Source organism: Acinonyx jubatus, chromosome A1 (genome assembly GCF_027475565.1).
Source record: "Acinonyx jubatus isolate Ajub_Pintada_27869175 chromosome A1, VMU_Ajub_asm_v1.0, whole genome shotgun sequence".
NCBI lineage: Eukaryota > Metazoa > Chordata > Mammalia > Carnivora > Felidae > Acinonyx > Acinonyx jubatus.
The window spans coordinates 127525002-127539871 of record NC_069380.1 but is presented as its reverse complement, the minus strand read 5'-3'; the positions used below and the strand labels follow the sequence as shown (position 1 = coordinate 127539871).

Here is a 14870-nt window from a genome sequence, read left to right as displayed (position 1 = left end):
CCCTATAAACGGCACAAGGAAGCGCGACACGCACACGCCGCGGCGACGCCACGCTGCCATCTAGGGCCCGCCGCTCCTTGTACGGGCACGAGAGGCGGGGCCTGCTCCGTGACGTCGAGGTTGAGGCGGGGAACGGATAGGGGGACCTAGGGCCAGGGGCGGGGCCCATGCAAATCACTGAGCTGAAACATAAATAGAGCACTCCGCGGACACGGGGGTAGCGGGGGCGGCGAGGTTGGGTGCCCGGTGGGTTGTGAGAATGTCAGGCTGCTGTGACGCGGGGGGCGGGGCTCAGGCGGGGTTCCCGCGGGAGGGGACGGGCAGCCGAGCCTGGCCTAAGGTGGGTGGGTCTCTGTGCCCCCTGCCAACTCAACTTCCCCCTCCAATTCCCTGCCGCCCTTTGATGTCCGGCAAGTGAAGACGCGCCTGGTGGGTCTAAAAGCGGAGGGAAGGGGAGTTGGCGGCGGGGGGGACTTGGGGAGAAGAGCCCGGGGAAGGGTCCGGGCTAAATGAGGGGCGGGGCCCGCGAGCCAATGCCCCACCCCCCCACCCCCGTCAGAGCCTGGCCGCCGGGGGAAAAGCCTCTGGGCGGAGGAGGCGCTTTCAAAACAAAGAAATGCGGCGTGGAACCTGAGGGACGGGGGTGGAGAGGAAGGCGGAGGAGGTGCGGCCGAGGCAGCCCCGCTGCCCGCTTCCCCTACAGTCAGCCCAGGGGAACTCCTCCCACCCCCACGCCAGCCGGGACTGCGGCGCTGGGGAAGAGGGAGGAGGCTGCTCTCGGCTGTTTTCCAGTTCACTTTTGCAGACCCGGGTAGGGAAGGAGAGCGGCCACTCAGCTGCCCCGCATGGCTGCAGTGCACCCGTCCCGGATTCCCGTGTCCGCTGTATCCCGGCGGCCGGTCTGGGAGCCGAGCCGGCCAAAGTGTTCCAAAACGCGCAGAGCGCTCGGAACCTGCCCCGCAGCTCTGCGACGCGCGTCCTGAGCTGGCCGTGGCCTCCCGGCCCTAGCGCACTCTCAGCTCGGCGGGCGAGGAAGCTGGCCAGGCCGCTGGCGCGGAGCAGGGAAACTTGAACCGGCTCGCGTCGCCCCCGCGGCCGCGCCGCCGAGACCCAGCTCCAAGCTGGGTGCTCTGCTCGAGGCAGAGGGTATACCGGGGCAGTGGATTTAGCGAACACACCTTTGTGAGTACACACGCCACGGACGCGCGCGCACACACACACACCCCACGCGCGCGCGCGCGCGCGTACAGCCCCGCCGACTGGAGACGGCGCGCCCCGGCCGCTCGGCGGCGGACGGCGGCTGCTAACGCGCTGGGTGCGCACTTAGGTCGGCCAGGCTCGGCCCCGGGTGCCCGGCTGCCAGGAACCTAGGCACTCCGGACGCTCGCCGTCCTCCCAGCCGCGCTGGCTACTCCCGAACGGCCCTTCCACTCGGGTAAAGGCAGCGAGGGGGGCGGGCGAGCGAAGAGCGCTGCTCGCTGGTACGAGGGCGCCGGCGAAGGCAAAGAGGCGAGTCCCGGGCTGAACGGGGAACCCTGCGGATACTGTTCGCACTCCACAGACCTCGGTCAAATCTGGGTCCAAGCCGCAGACTTAATTAGCGCGTTGGCGACATCCTTACTCTTCGCCCCACCTTGTTTTTACTGTAAATCGTGATACTGATACGGTCGCTATTGTGGGAGATAAACCGTATCTCCTTTGACACTTTCACGTCTTTTAAGGTTATTGGCTGGTGTTACCCACCTGCCTGCTTCATTGCCTGGGTTAAAATGAAAGGAAATAGAGTGCGTCTGAATTTTAAAGAAAATCGCCCACCGAAGGCCAAGGCCCAGGGGACCTCGAACTGCCGGTCTTGGCTCTTAACTGTGGTCAGGCCTTGAGAAGACCCAGGCTGCAGGTCCCTGGGGGATGGGATGCTGGCAGACTGTCCATCGCTACCTTACTTGTTAGGAAAATTTTGATGACATAATATTTCTGTATATTTGTCTGGTATTTGGGGGTGCACCTCTCAATGCTTAGGTAAAGGCCTGAGAAAAAAGCTGGAAGAGAATCTTTATAGGCAAATGGGAGGGGAGGGCTCTTTCCTCTAGTTATTACATTTCTGGATCTATTAAAAATAAAAATAATGTTTAAACTTTTGAAAAACATAGGTGATAGGAAAAATCGAAAAGTAAAATACAATTTGAGCTCTTCTCAAATACAGTCATGATAAGTCTCAGGCATGTGTAATATTGTGTACATTACCAAGTATTTTCATATGATACACACAGAATCGCTTATCTGGAAAGTAAAAGATGACAAAACAGGTGCCCCTAGACAGGGTAAGTGATTTATTCAGGGTCATAGGATGTGTTAGTGGAAGACATTAATTTATATTGAACAGAAAAATAGACACTTTGGAGGTGCCTAACTTTAGAGATCTCGATTTTGTAATGAACCAGAGACTAGATTTAAGGCATCATCCTACGTTGGAGGGATCTAGTTTAATTTAAAAAAAGAATCCAGAGCCACCAGCTCCTCTCAGTTTTCCCTTCTGCAGTAGCTTAAGCTGAAACCACTCTCCCTCTTGAATTGCTCTCCCCTGGTTTCCCTGACACTTTACTGTGGCTCCATCATCTCCAACTCATCTTTCTCTGCTTTGTCTTTGGTTTTCTCCTTCTCCAAACTCTTTAACGTATAATAACCCTTCCTTACAGCCTATCCTCGTCCTCTTCTGCATTTTTGGTGACCTGCCCCTCGTAGAGTTTCCACCATTCGCATCCCCTAGTAATGGTCTCTGCTTCAGCTCACTTCTTTCTTCCTGGTGCCCGTGGCCACCTCAAATCCAGAGTACCACCTTTCCCTGGAAACCAGGATCTCTTCCTTCCCCTAGACTGGCATTACTGTTGCCGCCTGTTACAGGCCCCCAAGCTTTATGTCTCTTTTCCTTTTCCTGCGACTCCCATGTAGGCTTACTTGCTGTGTTGTCTACCCCAGTCCCTCTTGCTGCTCAATTATTCCGCCTCTTCACTCTGCAGGGCCTCCTCACTGGTATGTCTGTATAACCTTTCCTCCCCCAAATCCTCCTCCACCCAGCTGTTGTGCTTCCTCAAGTACAGTTCTGACTGTGTCACCCTCCTGCTCAAGTTCTTTTAAATGGCTCTGTACTGCCTATTGGCAGAAGACCAAACTCAGATACGATCTTGACCAAACCCAGCTTTCCAGCCTCATCTCCCATAAAAGCCAATAGCACTTCGAGCTTCCCAACAGGATTTTTCTTATGCTCCAACAGGACTTCTCCCAGTTCCCCCAGAAGTCCTCCTCATTTTCCCACTCCCCACATTTGCTCAGGACAAGTCTACTGCCTATAATGTCTCTCTCTCCCCTTGCAACTTGCCAAATTCCTACCCTTCTTTCAAGGACTTGCTCAAATGCCACTTCCTCTGGGAAAACCCACCTAGAAGTGTGATCTCTCTCTTCAAGCCCTTCTAACACTTTGGATCTTTCCTATAGCATCTATACCATTCTACCTGGCATCACAGTTATGTTTACACTTGCCTGAGCCATTCGCATTCTCTCCCTTCCCTGGTTAGAAATCCTCTGAGGATTGGGATTATGCCTCAGCCATTTCTGTGGCCCCAAGTGCCCAGCACCATACTGCAAGGCTTCTACCTCCCCAGAGGTTAGCTTTACCCCTGAGCCAAGGAAGAAGTAAGTCACCATATGTTATGATTGGTTGGTACTGTGCCAGCTCTAGTTGTGGGGATATTTACAGTGTTTTCCTGGTGTTCATAGAATTCGTTACTAAATTACTTATAATTACCCTTTTCAAACAGGACCCTACCCCAGGGACTAAATCAGGACTAGAGGCCCCTGATTATGCTCCAATATTTGCCATTAGGCAATGGTAAGAAATAAAAGTACAAAACGTCTACAGCTTCCCAAATGCTGTGACTCATCATATCACATCACATATCACATCGGCCACTGTGGTCAGGGGCTAGGCTGACAGGCAAACTTCATTAACAGGACTCCCAGGAACTAAACTGAGAGCCTCAAGGAAGAGACACTCCCTCCCCCAGCACCAAATCTAGCACCTGCTCTGTGTACTTGGATGCCTACATGGATGTATGGCAAAGGAATTTATTTGAAAGGGGCAGTAGAGTCCTAACCAGAGACCTAGCATGGCACCCTTACCCAGGTAAATTTCTAATTTAAAAATGAAAAATTTGAGGTGCCTGGGGGTTCAATCGGTTAAGCATCTGACTCTTGATTTCGGCTCAGGTCACACTCTCACAGTTCGTGAGAGCAAGCACCTTGTCAGGCTCTGCACTGACTGTGTGGAGCCTGCTTGAGATTCTCTCTCTCTGCCCCTCCCCTGCTTGCTCAAGTGCACTCTTACACTCGTGCTCTACCTCTCAAACATTTAAAAAAGTGAAAAAATTGAGTTAAATTCAATAGAGATTTATCAAATTCCTGGAGCAGTGGTTTTCAAAGAGAGAACGCTTAGAGTGCACCTGAACATAATGCTGGAGCTGGGAACCATAAATTGACCATCAGTCACTCCCCACATAAGGCTTCTTTACACCCAAGTTTGAAAACTACTCTTTAGTGGCAAGAACTTCACACAGTCCAGTGCTTAGAAGGAAGACTCCAGAAAGAAAAAATGACATTGCCTCATCATTATTGCTAGTCATCTCAGCTAATCGAGGGAATAAGTTACAATCTGGAATTTTGAAAAATAAATCATTACATCTCGACATACACAAAATGATCAGGTTAACAACTTGCTTACAAATAAATTTGCTTTATATTTTATAATTTGGAGAGGTGCCTGGTGGCTTAATCGGTAGAACATGTGACTGTTGATTTTGGGGTTGTGAGTTTGAGCCACTTGTTGGGTGTGGAGGTTACTTAAAAATTAAAATCTAAAAAAATAAATTTTGTATTTGAACAATAATTTCTCTCTCAAGAGGTAAATGTTTGCTTTTGTTAAATATTAGGTAAGCTATTATTTTTATTTATATTATGTTAATTTTAAGCAAAAACATTTTAGTGTAAATACAGACTGTATACAATTTCAGTATTGTGAAAACTGACCAGACTGGTATCATTCTGCTATTCATTCCACTCTGAAGATCCGTGGTGAGTCTCATCATATAAAAGCCATCTCAGAACCAGAATGTTTTACTGGCCTCCAACCAGGCCTAGAACCTAGTTGATAGCCAGAAGAAATAGGAAATGCCACATTTAATTAGAGCATTTAGTCTTTCCCCTTTGTAATAGCTGTAACGTTTTACTAGGTCTTTTGTAAAGCTTGTCACAAGATAGACCCAAGAATAAGTTTAATTGGATAATGTGAAAATATTTACTTCCATATTTATTTACCTCTGTCAACTGGAGGAAAAAAGAAAACAAACAAAAACTCCTGCTGTTAAACACTGAAAAAGTAGCAATATAGAAGAATTGTCATTTAGAAAATTAATGATTTCTTCAAAATTCCATCACTCTTTTGCAGATGAGTCTGATAAGTGAGATAGCATAAGAAAAACACAATTAAAACATCAACTACTACAGTGTGAACATATTCTCTAGGGAGACAGAAAATGCCCTGACATGTACGGAGGATTTATTTGCAACACATAATGTCATCCCCCAAATCATTCCATAAACATATAGCATGAGCATTCTCCAAAGTGTTCGGACTGTTTTTTATTCATTCTCATTCCCATCTGGAGGAAGTGAAAACATACAATTCAGACAACCACATAACTTTTGAGAGCACCTTATGCCTGGAGAAAGGTTATTTGCATTTAAGAGGTAGCATGAAAATTAAAGTTAAAAATGTGAAAGCCAAACTTTAAGATGTATTTATGGAGCACATTGTATCACCTACAATATTTTTAAATATTCAAGAACTCATTCACTGTCAAGAATAGCACCATGACAATTCACATATGAAAAGCGTCACTTCCAATGATTTTCTTCAAACCCAGATTTCGAGGGCTTGTGAAAATGAAGCAGTTTCAGCAAGAGCTGGTATGTCACATATTTTCTCAGCCCAAAATCTGTATTAACACATCCACAGAACCATACTACAGTAAACCCGTGGTTACACAGAACCTTGGTAAGAACCATCCTCAACAATTTCCCCAATGACTGAAGATCTACTTCTTAAGTACCAACACCCTTTTTAAGAGCTTGACTCTGTGGCCCAGAAATCCTTCTAAAATATGACTGACTTCTTAAGCATTAAGTCTTATTATAAACACAACAATGCCCTCAAGATCTTAAGGCATGCAAGAAGATTTGTCTGTAATTAAAGCCCCAGTTTGCTTTTAGTCTTTCTCTTTCTTCCTTACTTTTTTTTTTAATATAGTTTTCAATTCTTATGGGTTTTTTGTCTCAGGAGTTTTGTTTTGTTTGGGGGGGGGGGTTCTTTTTTGGTCTCCTCTACATTTGTACTGCTCCCTGTTACTTTTAATTATTTGCATATACCACCCCATCCCTTCTCCCTTTCTAAATTATTGCTCCCTATCTGCTGTGCCCTTGGAACCCAAAAAACCCACTCGTTAGAACTGTGTGTACAATGGAATTAATCAATTAAGTTCTTAATGAGGACCTACCCTCTGGTAAAAATATGTATTTAAAATTTGTTACATTTTTTTGGCTTCTTGCAAACTTCCCAGATTCCAGGTGGGTCACAGATACAGGGGAAGTTATTAGATGGTCAAACTCTGGCTTCTGAGCGGTTAATATATGATGATGAGTGAAATTCATGGTGATGGCTCCAAAGTGCCTGAGTCTTCATACATAAAATATCTTGAATGTGATTTAGGTTTAAAGTATTTCATAAAATTATAATCCTTTGAAACTTGGTGGTTCACATCTGGAATGTATGGCAATATTCTGACGGATTTCAGATAAACCAGAAGCTGCCATTCCCAGATCACACACAAGAAGGGCCTGTCATACATTCCTGTTACAGCTTGAGTTCACCCTGGAATGAGGAGAAATAGACACCAAAGTCCCTAACAAACCCACCCTGCAAGACTAGGCTCTGCACTGAGAATGACCTGGCTCCTGCTCACATCTCCAACTGGCCTTGCCCCAAGTTCATTCCCCTCACGCTCTGGGGTTCTGCCAACACAGGCTGCTCAGGCCTGCTTTCAGTTCCTCGAACACTTGAGGCTCACTTCCTCCAAAGGGCCTTTGCCCAAGAGTTCCCACTGCCTGGAATGTTCTCCCTCCCCAGGCCCTGCAACCACGGCCCAGTTTCCTCCTACTCAGCTTAATCATACTTCCTTAGGAGGGCCTGGCCGCTCTAACAGGTCAGCTCTGCTTACTACACACTCTAGTAGTTACAGGGACTTCTCCTAGGAGCCCTTATCAGAGTTGTAAGTTTTCATTTCGTTGTGTGTGGAATAGATTACCTAGAAAATAGAAGGTGCTCAATAAATATTTGTTCACTCCATGGAAGAAAGGGAACAAGGGCACTGTAGCCAGACTGGCCTCCTCATTGAGGTTAACATCAAGGCTTGCCAGGAGAGCAATTTCCAACAGCTTACTTTCACTTAATTGCTGCCAAGGCCCATGGGTCCCTCCACTCCTTTCAAGAAAAGAATAAAACGAAGTACTCAATGAACATTTAGCAGCACAGCAAGAAGCTCCACTGCTACATTCTGGACAGCATTGCATTCTTCCAAGGAAAGAAATAAGAAAATCTCCCCAAATTTCGGAAACCTGGCCACACTGTCATCCATGCTGTCTGTAACATGTCTCTTGTTAATTTTCTTTTTTCTGGCTTTCATCTGAAGTAGCTCTCAGGTTTTGGCCATTTTGCATCTTCTGGTTGCCATGGAAATAGCAAACACTGATCTCTTGGGGATTAAGAGGAGAAAAATGGGTTTCTCTTGGGGTTCTAGGGTTTTCCTCCTTTGATAGTATCTGTGAATTGAGAGAAGGTCGATTTGGAGGCAGTGGTTCTGGGTCACCAACAAATATTTTGTGCCTAGAATGTGCCAGCCAATTGTTGCAGGAATGCCTCCACCTCCAAACTGCTGCACTAAAGATAAACATGCCTTGTCCCAGTTGCAGGCTCTTGGTTTATCCTCAAGTCAAATTCAAACTGTTGAGCATCAACTATCCACTCTAAGTGAGAACCTTTACCTCTTCCCTCCAGGCACCTTCATGAAGCTTCAGGTATTTTATACGGCTCTTTCTGACCCCCCGGAAAGTTGGGTTACAAAGAACCATATTATATACATTGTCAATTTTATTTTGTCTTTCTCTGTTTCACAAGTAAGACAAGATTTCTGAACTTCCAGAGCAAGAAGTAAACATTTGATGTGACTTTTTGTTGTTGTTGTTGTTCCATAGTCTTCGTAGTTGATAGTTGCTCATACCCACTGAAAACTTGACCAGTAATAACTGACAAACTTCTAAAAATCTGGGAAAGGAAGAAAATTGTTTGATTCCTCAATAAACAATGCCCACAATTTTACTTCCTTTCAGAATGGCTTCATTTCTTTCAGAAACCGAGAACTATGTGCATGTATATGGCTACATAAGGTTTGGTTTTTAACACAATGTGTGGTATCCTTTATTATAATTTTCTTTCTTTAAAAAAAATTTTTTAATGTTTATCATTTATTTTTGAGAGAGAGAGACACGGAGTGTGAGCGGGGGAGGGGCGGATAGAGAGGGAGACACAATCTGAAGCAGGCTCCAGGCTCTGAGCTGTCAGCACAGAGCCAGATGCAGGGCTCAAACTCACAAATCGAATCGCGAGATCATGACCTGAGCCAAAGCCGGATGCCCAACGTACTGAGCCACCCAGGCACCCCTGTAATTTTCCATATCTCGAGTCACCAGAAAGTTTCCAAGTTCCCTGAAGGACGGACATGGAATATTCTAACAACTCCTGGTTTGTTCCTGTGTGTAAGTCTGGCCTGCTGCTTTTCCTCTGCCATCTGACACCATGTTCTGTAGAGCATCCATCTGATGGTTGGCTCACCTCTGCACTCCCCACCCTCCCCAGCCTTCTTTGTAAGGCTTCTACCTTACAAATGTGTTTGAGCAAGGCCACATCTCCACACTAAAGATATTCCTCTCAATTTACAATTCAACCATTAGAGATTTGGTTCTTTGGACCTTAATGAGCCCCCTTTGAAAAATATCACTATCCCCTGAAAGGCTAAGACTTGAAGCCATTACCATTTTATAATCCCAAGGAATTCATTAAACTGACTGCCACCCCCTCCCCCCAGCCCCCATGGAAAATTAAATTCAGACAGGCATTATAGGGTGGTCCTAATAGAGGGTGTCTGGGGTGTGGGTGGGGAGCATTGAATGAACATCACTAATTTCAAAATGTTACCTTGGGTTTCCCATTCTTCGATTCATGTCTGTCCTTGAAGTTTCCCTTTCCTTTCTTTTCCCCATCTTGTACCCCAGGTTGTTCTACCTCTGTTCCTCTTACCTAGGTTTATCTCTGTGTGTGCATTATATCTGTGTGTGCAAATGCCTCTGTGTCCCCCAGGTCTTTGTCTTGACACCGACTTGTCTTGCAGTGTAACCAAAAAAAAAATTAATTCAGATTACTTCTTGGATGATTTAGGTATTTTCAGCTTCATTAACAGCTAATCACCACACAATGGATTACTCAACCAGGGTTTGAAATATGCCTCCAAGGTGGCTAGACTAACTGGAATGATCGTGTAAGGGGACTTCAGGAGGGTATCATATACACACAGCTATTATGTCTTTGTGGGAACATGTGTTTGCGTATGAATTGTCTGTGCATGTTTTTGGCAGGCCCCCTTTCTTATTCTCCATTCCCTGCCCCCTCCCCCACCCTAGCCTCTGCCAGGTCTGCCTACAGATCCCTCAGTCATGAAGCCTCCCGGAGAGCAGTGAGAGCTCATTAGGTCTAGCAGCCTCCTGAGAGGAGTGTCCCAATGTGCCCGCCGGTGAGCCAGACAGGCCAACTGCACCCTAACAGGGTTCAGAGGCTGGCTGGGAAGTGAAAGATGTGTAGCCAGAAGGCTTGGAAAAGTGCCACTGGGGACACAGCCAGGTATCTTGCCGCCCTCAGAAAATGTTCCTCTTGCCTTACCCTAAGGAACAAATTACCATCCAACATAGAAGTGTGACCTTGGAGCCGAAGTTTTACGTGGACTTCTCCAACCACTGAAAATATTCTGTTTGTTGATGAGGGTTTGGTCGGTGTGGGAGAAGATGAGACCCACCCCTACGTACACACATATAACAGATCGCTGACTCCAACAATGGCTTTGACCAAAGTCAGCTCAGCCTAAGTGGTAGCATACTGAGGTAGGCATCCACATGCAGGTTCTGTTTTTACAGATCTGGCACCAAACACCAAGTCCTCTGGCCACACAAAGTGCTCTGTGGGCAGGACGAGCTGTTTGCCCTCGCCAGAAACCACTTTCATGGCTGGTTGGATTTGTGAGGGATTTTTCTGCTAACATTTGTCAATGACCATTGTCAGGTGTTGCTAGGGTTGCAGGAGAAAGGTTTCACTTGATTGGCTGAGCAACTGTATTCTGTAACCAATCCAAATGCTGTGCCTGGGGGAGGGGAACTCAACATGATAGAACAATATCAAGCATAAGCAGACACATTCCGGGTACTAATAAGGCGTCTGGAAAAATGGAATTATAGTGTGCAGGAATCCCTTGCCCTTCTATAGTTCCAGCCATGGCTTGGTTGCTGTTCAAACTGTTCCAGCCTAAGTTAAAGTCATTCCCACTGATTGGAGGATATCAAGATTTCAAAACCGGGGAGTAGCAATTGTGAGGAGGAAGTAAAACTCCTTGCTCATTGTGTTTTACAGCCTTCCTTAGTAAAACTGCTGAATTGTAATTTAAAATATTCCACCCTTTCAAATAAATTAAGTGCAGCCCTTAAAAACAGGAAATGAGAGAGGCGCACACGTATTGTCAACTAAACATTCACAGACCTCGTACCACAGAGCAAAGTTGAAAGTCACAGAACAGTCCTGTGAATTCACTTTAGAAGAATGACAACAAGGGTCACCACCAAGGGAGACGTTCTGCCTCTGGCAGTGCACTCTAGGGCTGAAAACCTGAATGCTAATTAGAAAACAAATGAAAGACAAACATCAGCTTGAAGGGAAATTTGGATCTCAGAAGATCACAGATATTGTGAGATTCAGATAAACCTTATGGTACTAAGGAAAAGTTAGAGGATACTTGACGGTAGCAATCGCTGCCCCCTCCCTTCAGAAAATATAACTGCTAGTCAGCCAGATGTTCCTGCCGAACTCTGGTAAATATATCAAAAGAATTATCTTGCCTAAAAAGTAAGTGAAGCTTCTGTACATTACTGATTTCCCATTCAGTTATCAGTATAATCACCAAACTTTGGCATTTTTATTGTCAGTTTTTATTCAGTCACAAGAAAAGTTTCTTTAGTCTTCTTCCTTACCGTGTCTCTCCCTTTGTTCTCAGACCAGTTCCTTAGAAGATGGAGCGGCAGAATACAAGAATACAGAGAGGGGCGCCTGGGTGGCTCAGTCAGTTAAGCGTCCGACTTCGGCTCAGGTCATGATCTCACAGTTTGTGAGTTCGAGCCCCGCGTCGAGCTCTGTGCTGACAGCTCAGAGCCTGGAGCCTGTTTCAGATTCTGTGTCTCCCTCTCTCTCTCTGACCCTCCCCCGTTCATGCTCTGTCTCTCTCTGTCTCAAAAGTAAATAAACGTTAAAAAAAAAAATTAAAAAAAAAAAAACACAAGAATACAGAGAGGAAGAGAGGAAGGGCACAAAAGAGAAGGGGGGTGGTGGTGGGAAGGAGGAAGGAAGGAATAGGAGAGAGAGGGAGAAAAGGAGGGAGGAAATAAAGAAGGAAGAAAGAAAGAAAGAGTCAGAGGAAAGAATCAGTGTATGCTTCCCATGGGTCCCATCCAGAATTATCCATTTCTCTTATCCAACCCAGGCTCTTCTGCTTGTAAAGGACCCTGCAGCCCAGCCAATCCAACTGAGCCAAGTGAGGTTCAGGCTGAAACAGGGTTTCAAGGTTCTGCATTTTACTTTATATACATTTTCAAGTAGCTCAAAGTGAAAAAAAGAAAAAAAAAGATTCCAAGACTGGGTTTTGGACACTTTCACCTCCCACTCCCATTGGTATAAAGAAAAATATGCAGGAGCAGAAAATGGTCTTGGGGAGGGTTGGCAACAGGACAGCTTCACAACCCTCCCCACCACTTTCGGGTACCCACTTAAGTCCACCCACATGGCTGGCCAGGGGGACCGACCTAGCTGACTTCACCCAAGATCCCTGAGTGCCTCAAAGGAGACAGTAAAATAGCAGGAATCACTATTCCAAAGGAGAAGAAACTTGGAGAGTATTTTTGGTTCCCTTTTTGGTTGCATGTGTTGCTAAATGCAGATATTTGTGCCGTTGGCAACATCTTAGGAAATGATTTAACCTACTTGCATAGCCAGGCATAATTTATCATGTGGCCCTGTGACTCTAACCCCATTCATTTCTCCCTTCTGATTACTTCAATCATGTTTGTGTATGAATTACTCAGGACATATCTTTGTTTCAGAGACCCTGAAATCGTACTTGATTTTTCTAACTCAGAACCTAGACTTCCCTCATCCTGACCTTATCTGCTCTCTTCAGGAATAGATCCAGGAGGCCAGGAAATCTTACCACCCACATCTAATCTTCATACTCAAGCAACTGGACGAGGACTGGTGGGTTAGGAAACTCATCGTTAGCCTAGATCCTCTCCAGGCCTGGCAGGCACATCCACATAGTCATTGGGGAATATTCTCCAGGGTTAAAACCACCTAGAGCTTTGCTAATTGGTGCTCTCTCTCCATAGTTCATATTTCCAGATAATTTCCAGTGAGAATCATACAATCAGTAACCAAAGGAATTGGTTATAAAAACCTAGAGGATCAATGAAACCCAAAAATCCAACTGCTCGTTTCAACCTGTAGTCAAACAGCAAAAATCATCCACTGAAGTCTCACCCCTTTTCTTTCCTGAATCAGTCTCTAATAAAGAAGGAAATCATTTCAGTGATTTAAAAAAAAAAAAAATAGAGGACAGAAGACACAGAAGGCCCAGGGTAACCCACAACTAAATAAGCAGTTTCAGAACATTAATGATCCCAGGAAAAGATGGAATCAGAGAGGGAAAGACACATAAGGGAGTTGGCATGAAAGTTTGAAAGACCACATTCAGCCCACACCCTCAAGAAAGTGTCTAAGAGAAAGTAGGCCAGAACAACAATGAAGATAGGGTGAGAAAGATGTGAGTTTAGTTTTCAAAATGTCATGTCCGTATTGAGTGTCCCTTAGGTCCCAAAAGGAAACAAAGGGAGAAATCAAACAGCTTTAGTGACAACACAGCATTTGGCAAAGAGTCTGGGGTGCAATCTTGGGAAGATGTGGAGCCCAATAACAGGTTGAAAGAATCACAACAGGTTGAATGTCTCTTCAGCTGGTCTCTATTTTTCCAAGTTCTGTTTTTCTCATTGTCGACCATTCCCCTCTTCAATCTGTTCTTAATTTTGCCCCATGCTGTCACTGACACCTGGGTCTCTCTGTAGATTTCTTTCCTTTAGTTCAATTCCTTGAAGCCTTTGTGGGGAAGACTTTATCCATTCATGCCATACATTCAAACTGTTTATAATATGATTTCTCAATAACATATGATTAATTAATTAAAAAAAAAACATTTGTGATGCCCATAAGCCAAAGGACTGACTTGATACCATAACATGACTTTGACCAGGTGGTGACTCTTTCCACCAATAAAACAGAAGACTCAGTCTATGGAGCATGCGACTCTTGATCCCAGGGTTGTGAGTTTGAGCCACATGTTGGGTGGAGAGATTACTTAAAAATAAAAAATAAAAATCTTCGCAATGAAACAAACCGACAACAGAAGTCTTGTTATTGTAGTGCAAAGTAGCAAGGGAGGTCTAGAATTTGTTTCATCGTCTGGGATACTGAGAGTGAGTGTTTACAAGTCACCAGGTTTTCCTCAGTTGTTCCCAAAAATGCATGTAAATAGATGTTTCTTTCAGGAAGACACATCTATTGCAATTAAGCCAGTGAAGCTTTGAGTGTTTTTGAGGCTACAATAGATTTTTGGGTACACCATTTATTGAGATCAATGTGGTATGTTTAGGTCACAATAACCATAAAAGAAAACACTGATAAATCAGACTTCATCAAAATAAAAAAACTTCCCATCACTAGAGACCATTAAGCAAATGAATAGGCAAGGGGCGCCTGGGTGGCTCAGTTGGTTGGGCACCAGACTTCAGGTCACGGTCTAGCGGTTTGTGGGTCTGAGCCCCGCATCGGGCTCTGTGCTGACAGCTCGGAGCCTGGAGCCTGCTTCAGATTTTGTGTCTCCCTCTCTCTCTGCCCCTCCCCCACTCACATTCTGTTACTCTGTCTCAAAAATGAATAAACATTAAAAAAAAAAATTTTTTTTAAGAAAATGAATAGGCAAGGGACTCCTGGGTGGCTCAGTCTGTTAAGTGTCTGTCTCTTTGACTCCAGCTCAGGTCTTGATCTTGCAGTTTGTGATATGGAGCCCCTGTCAGGCTCCGTGCTGAGAGCAGGGAGCCTGCATGGGATTCTCTCTCTCTGCCCTTCCCCCGCTAGCAATCTCGTTTTCTCTAAAAAATAAATAAATAAACATTTAAAAAATAAAATGAGGAGTACCCGGGTGGCTCCCTCAGGTAAGTGTCTGACTCTTGGCTTCCGCTCAGGTCATGATCTCATAGTTTGTGCGTTGGAGCCTCCTATGGGGCTCTGCACTGACAGCCCTGAGCCTGCTTGGAATTTCTCCCTGTGTCTCTGACCCTCCCCAGCTTGC

The 14870-nt window shown here is 45.5% G+C and overlaps 1 long non-coding RNA gene across 1 annotated transcript in view; it reads right to left on the bottom strand.

Annotated features, from left to right (window-relative positions):
* Window positions 1–4497: 4497 nt before the first annotated feature.
* Window positions 4498–14870, bottom strand: part of LOC113594288 (uncharacterized) — a 31103-nt gene continuing 20730 nt past the window's right edge. The window contains exon 4 of the long non-coding RNA XR_003414654.2: window positions 4498–8428. This is a non-coding gene — a long non-coding RNA (uncharacterized LOC113594288). The remainder of the gene's footprint in view (window positions 8429–14870) is intronic.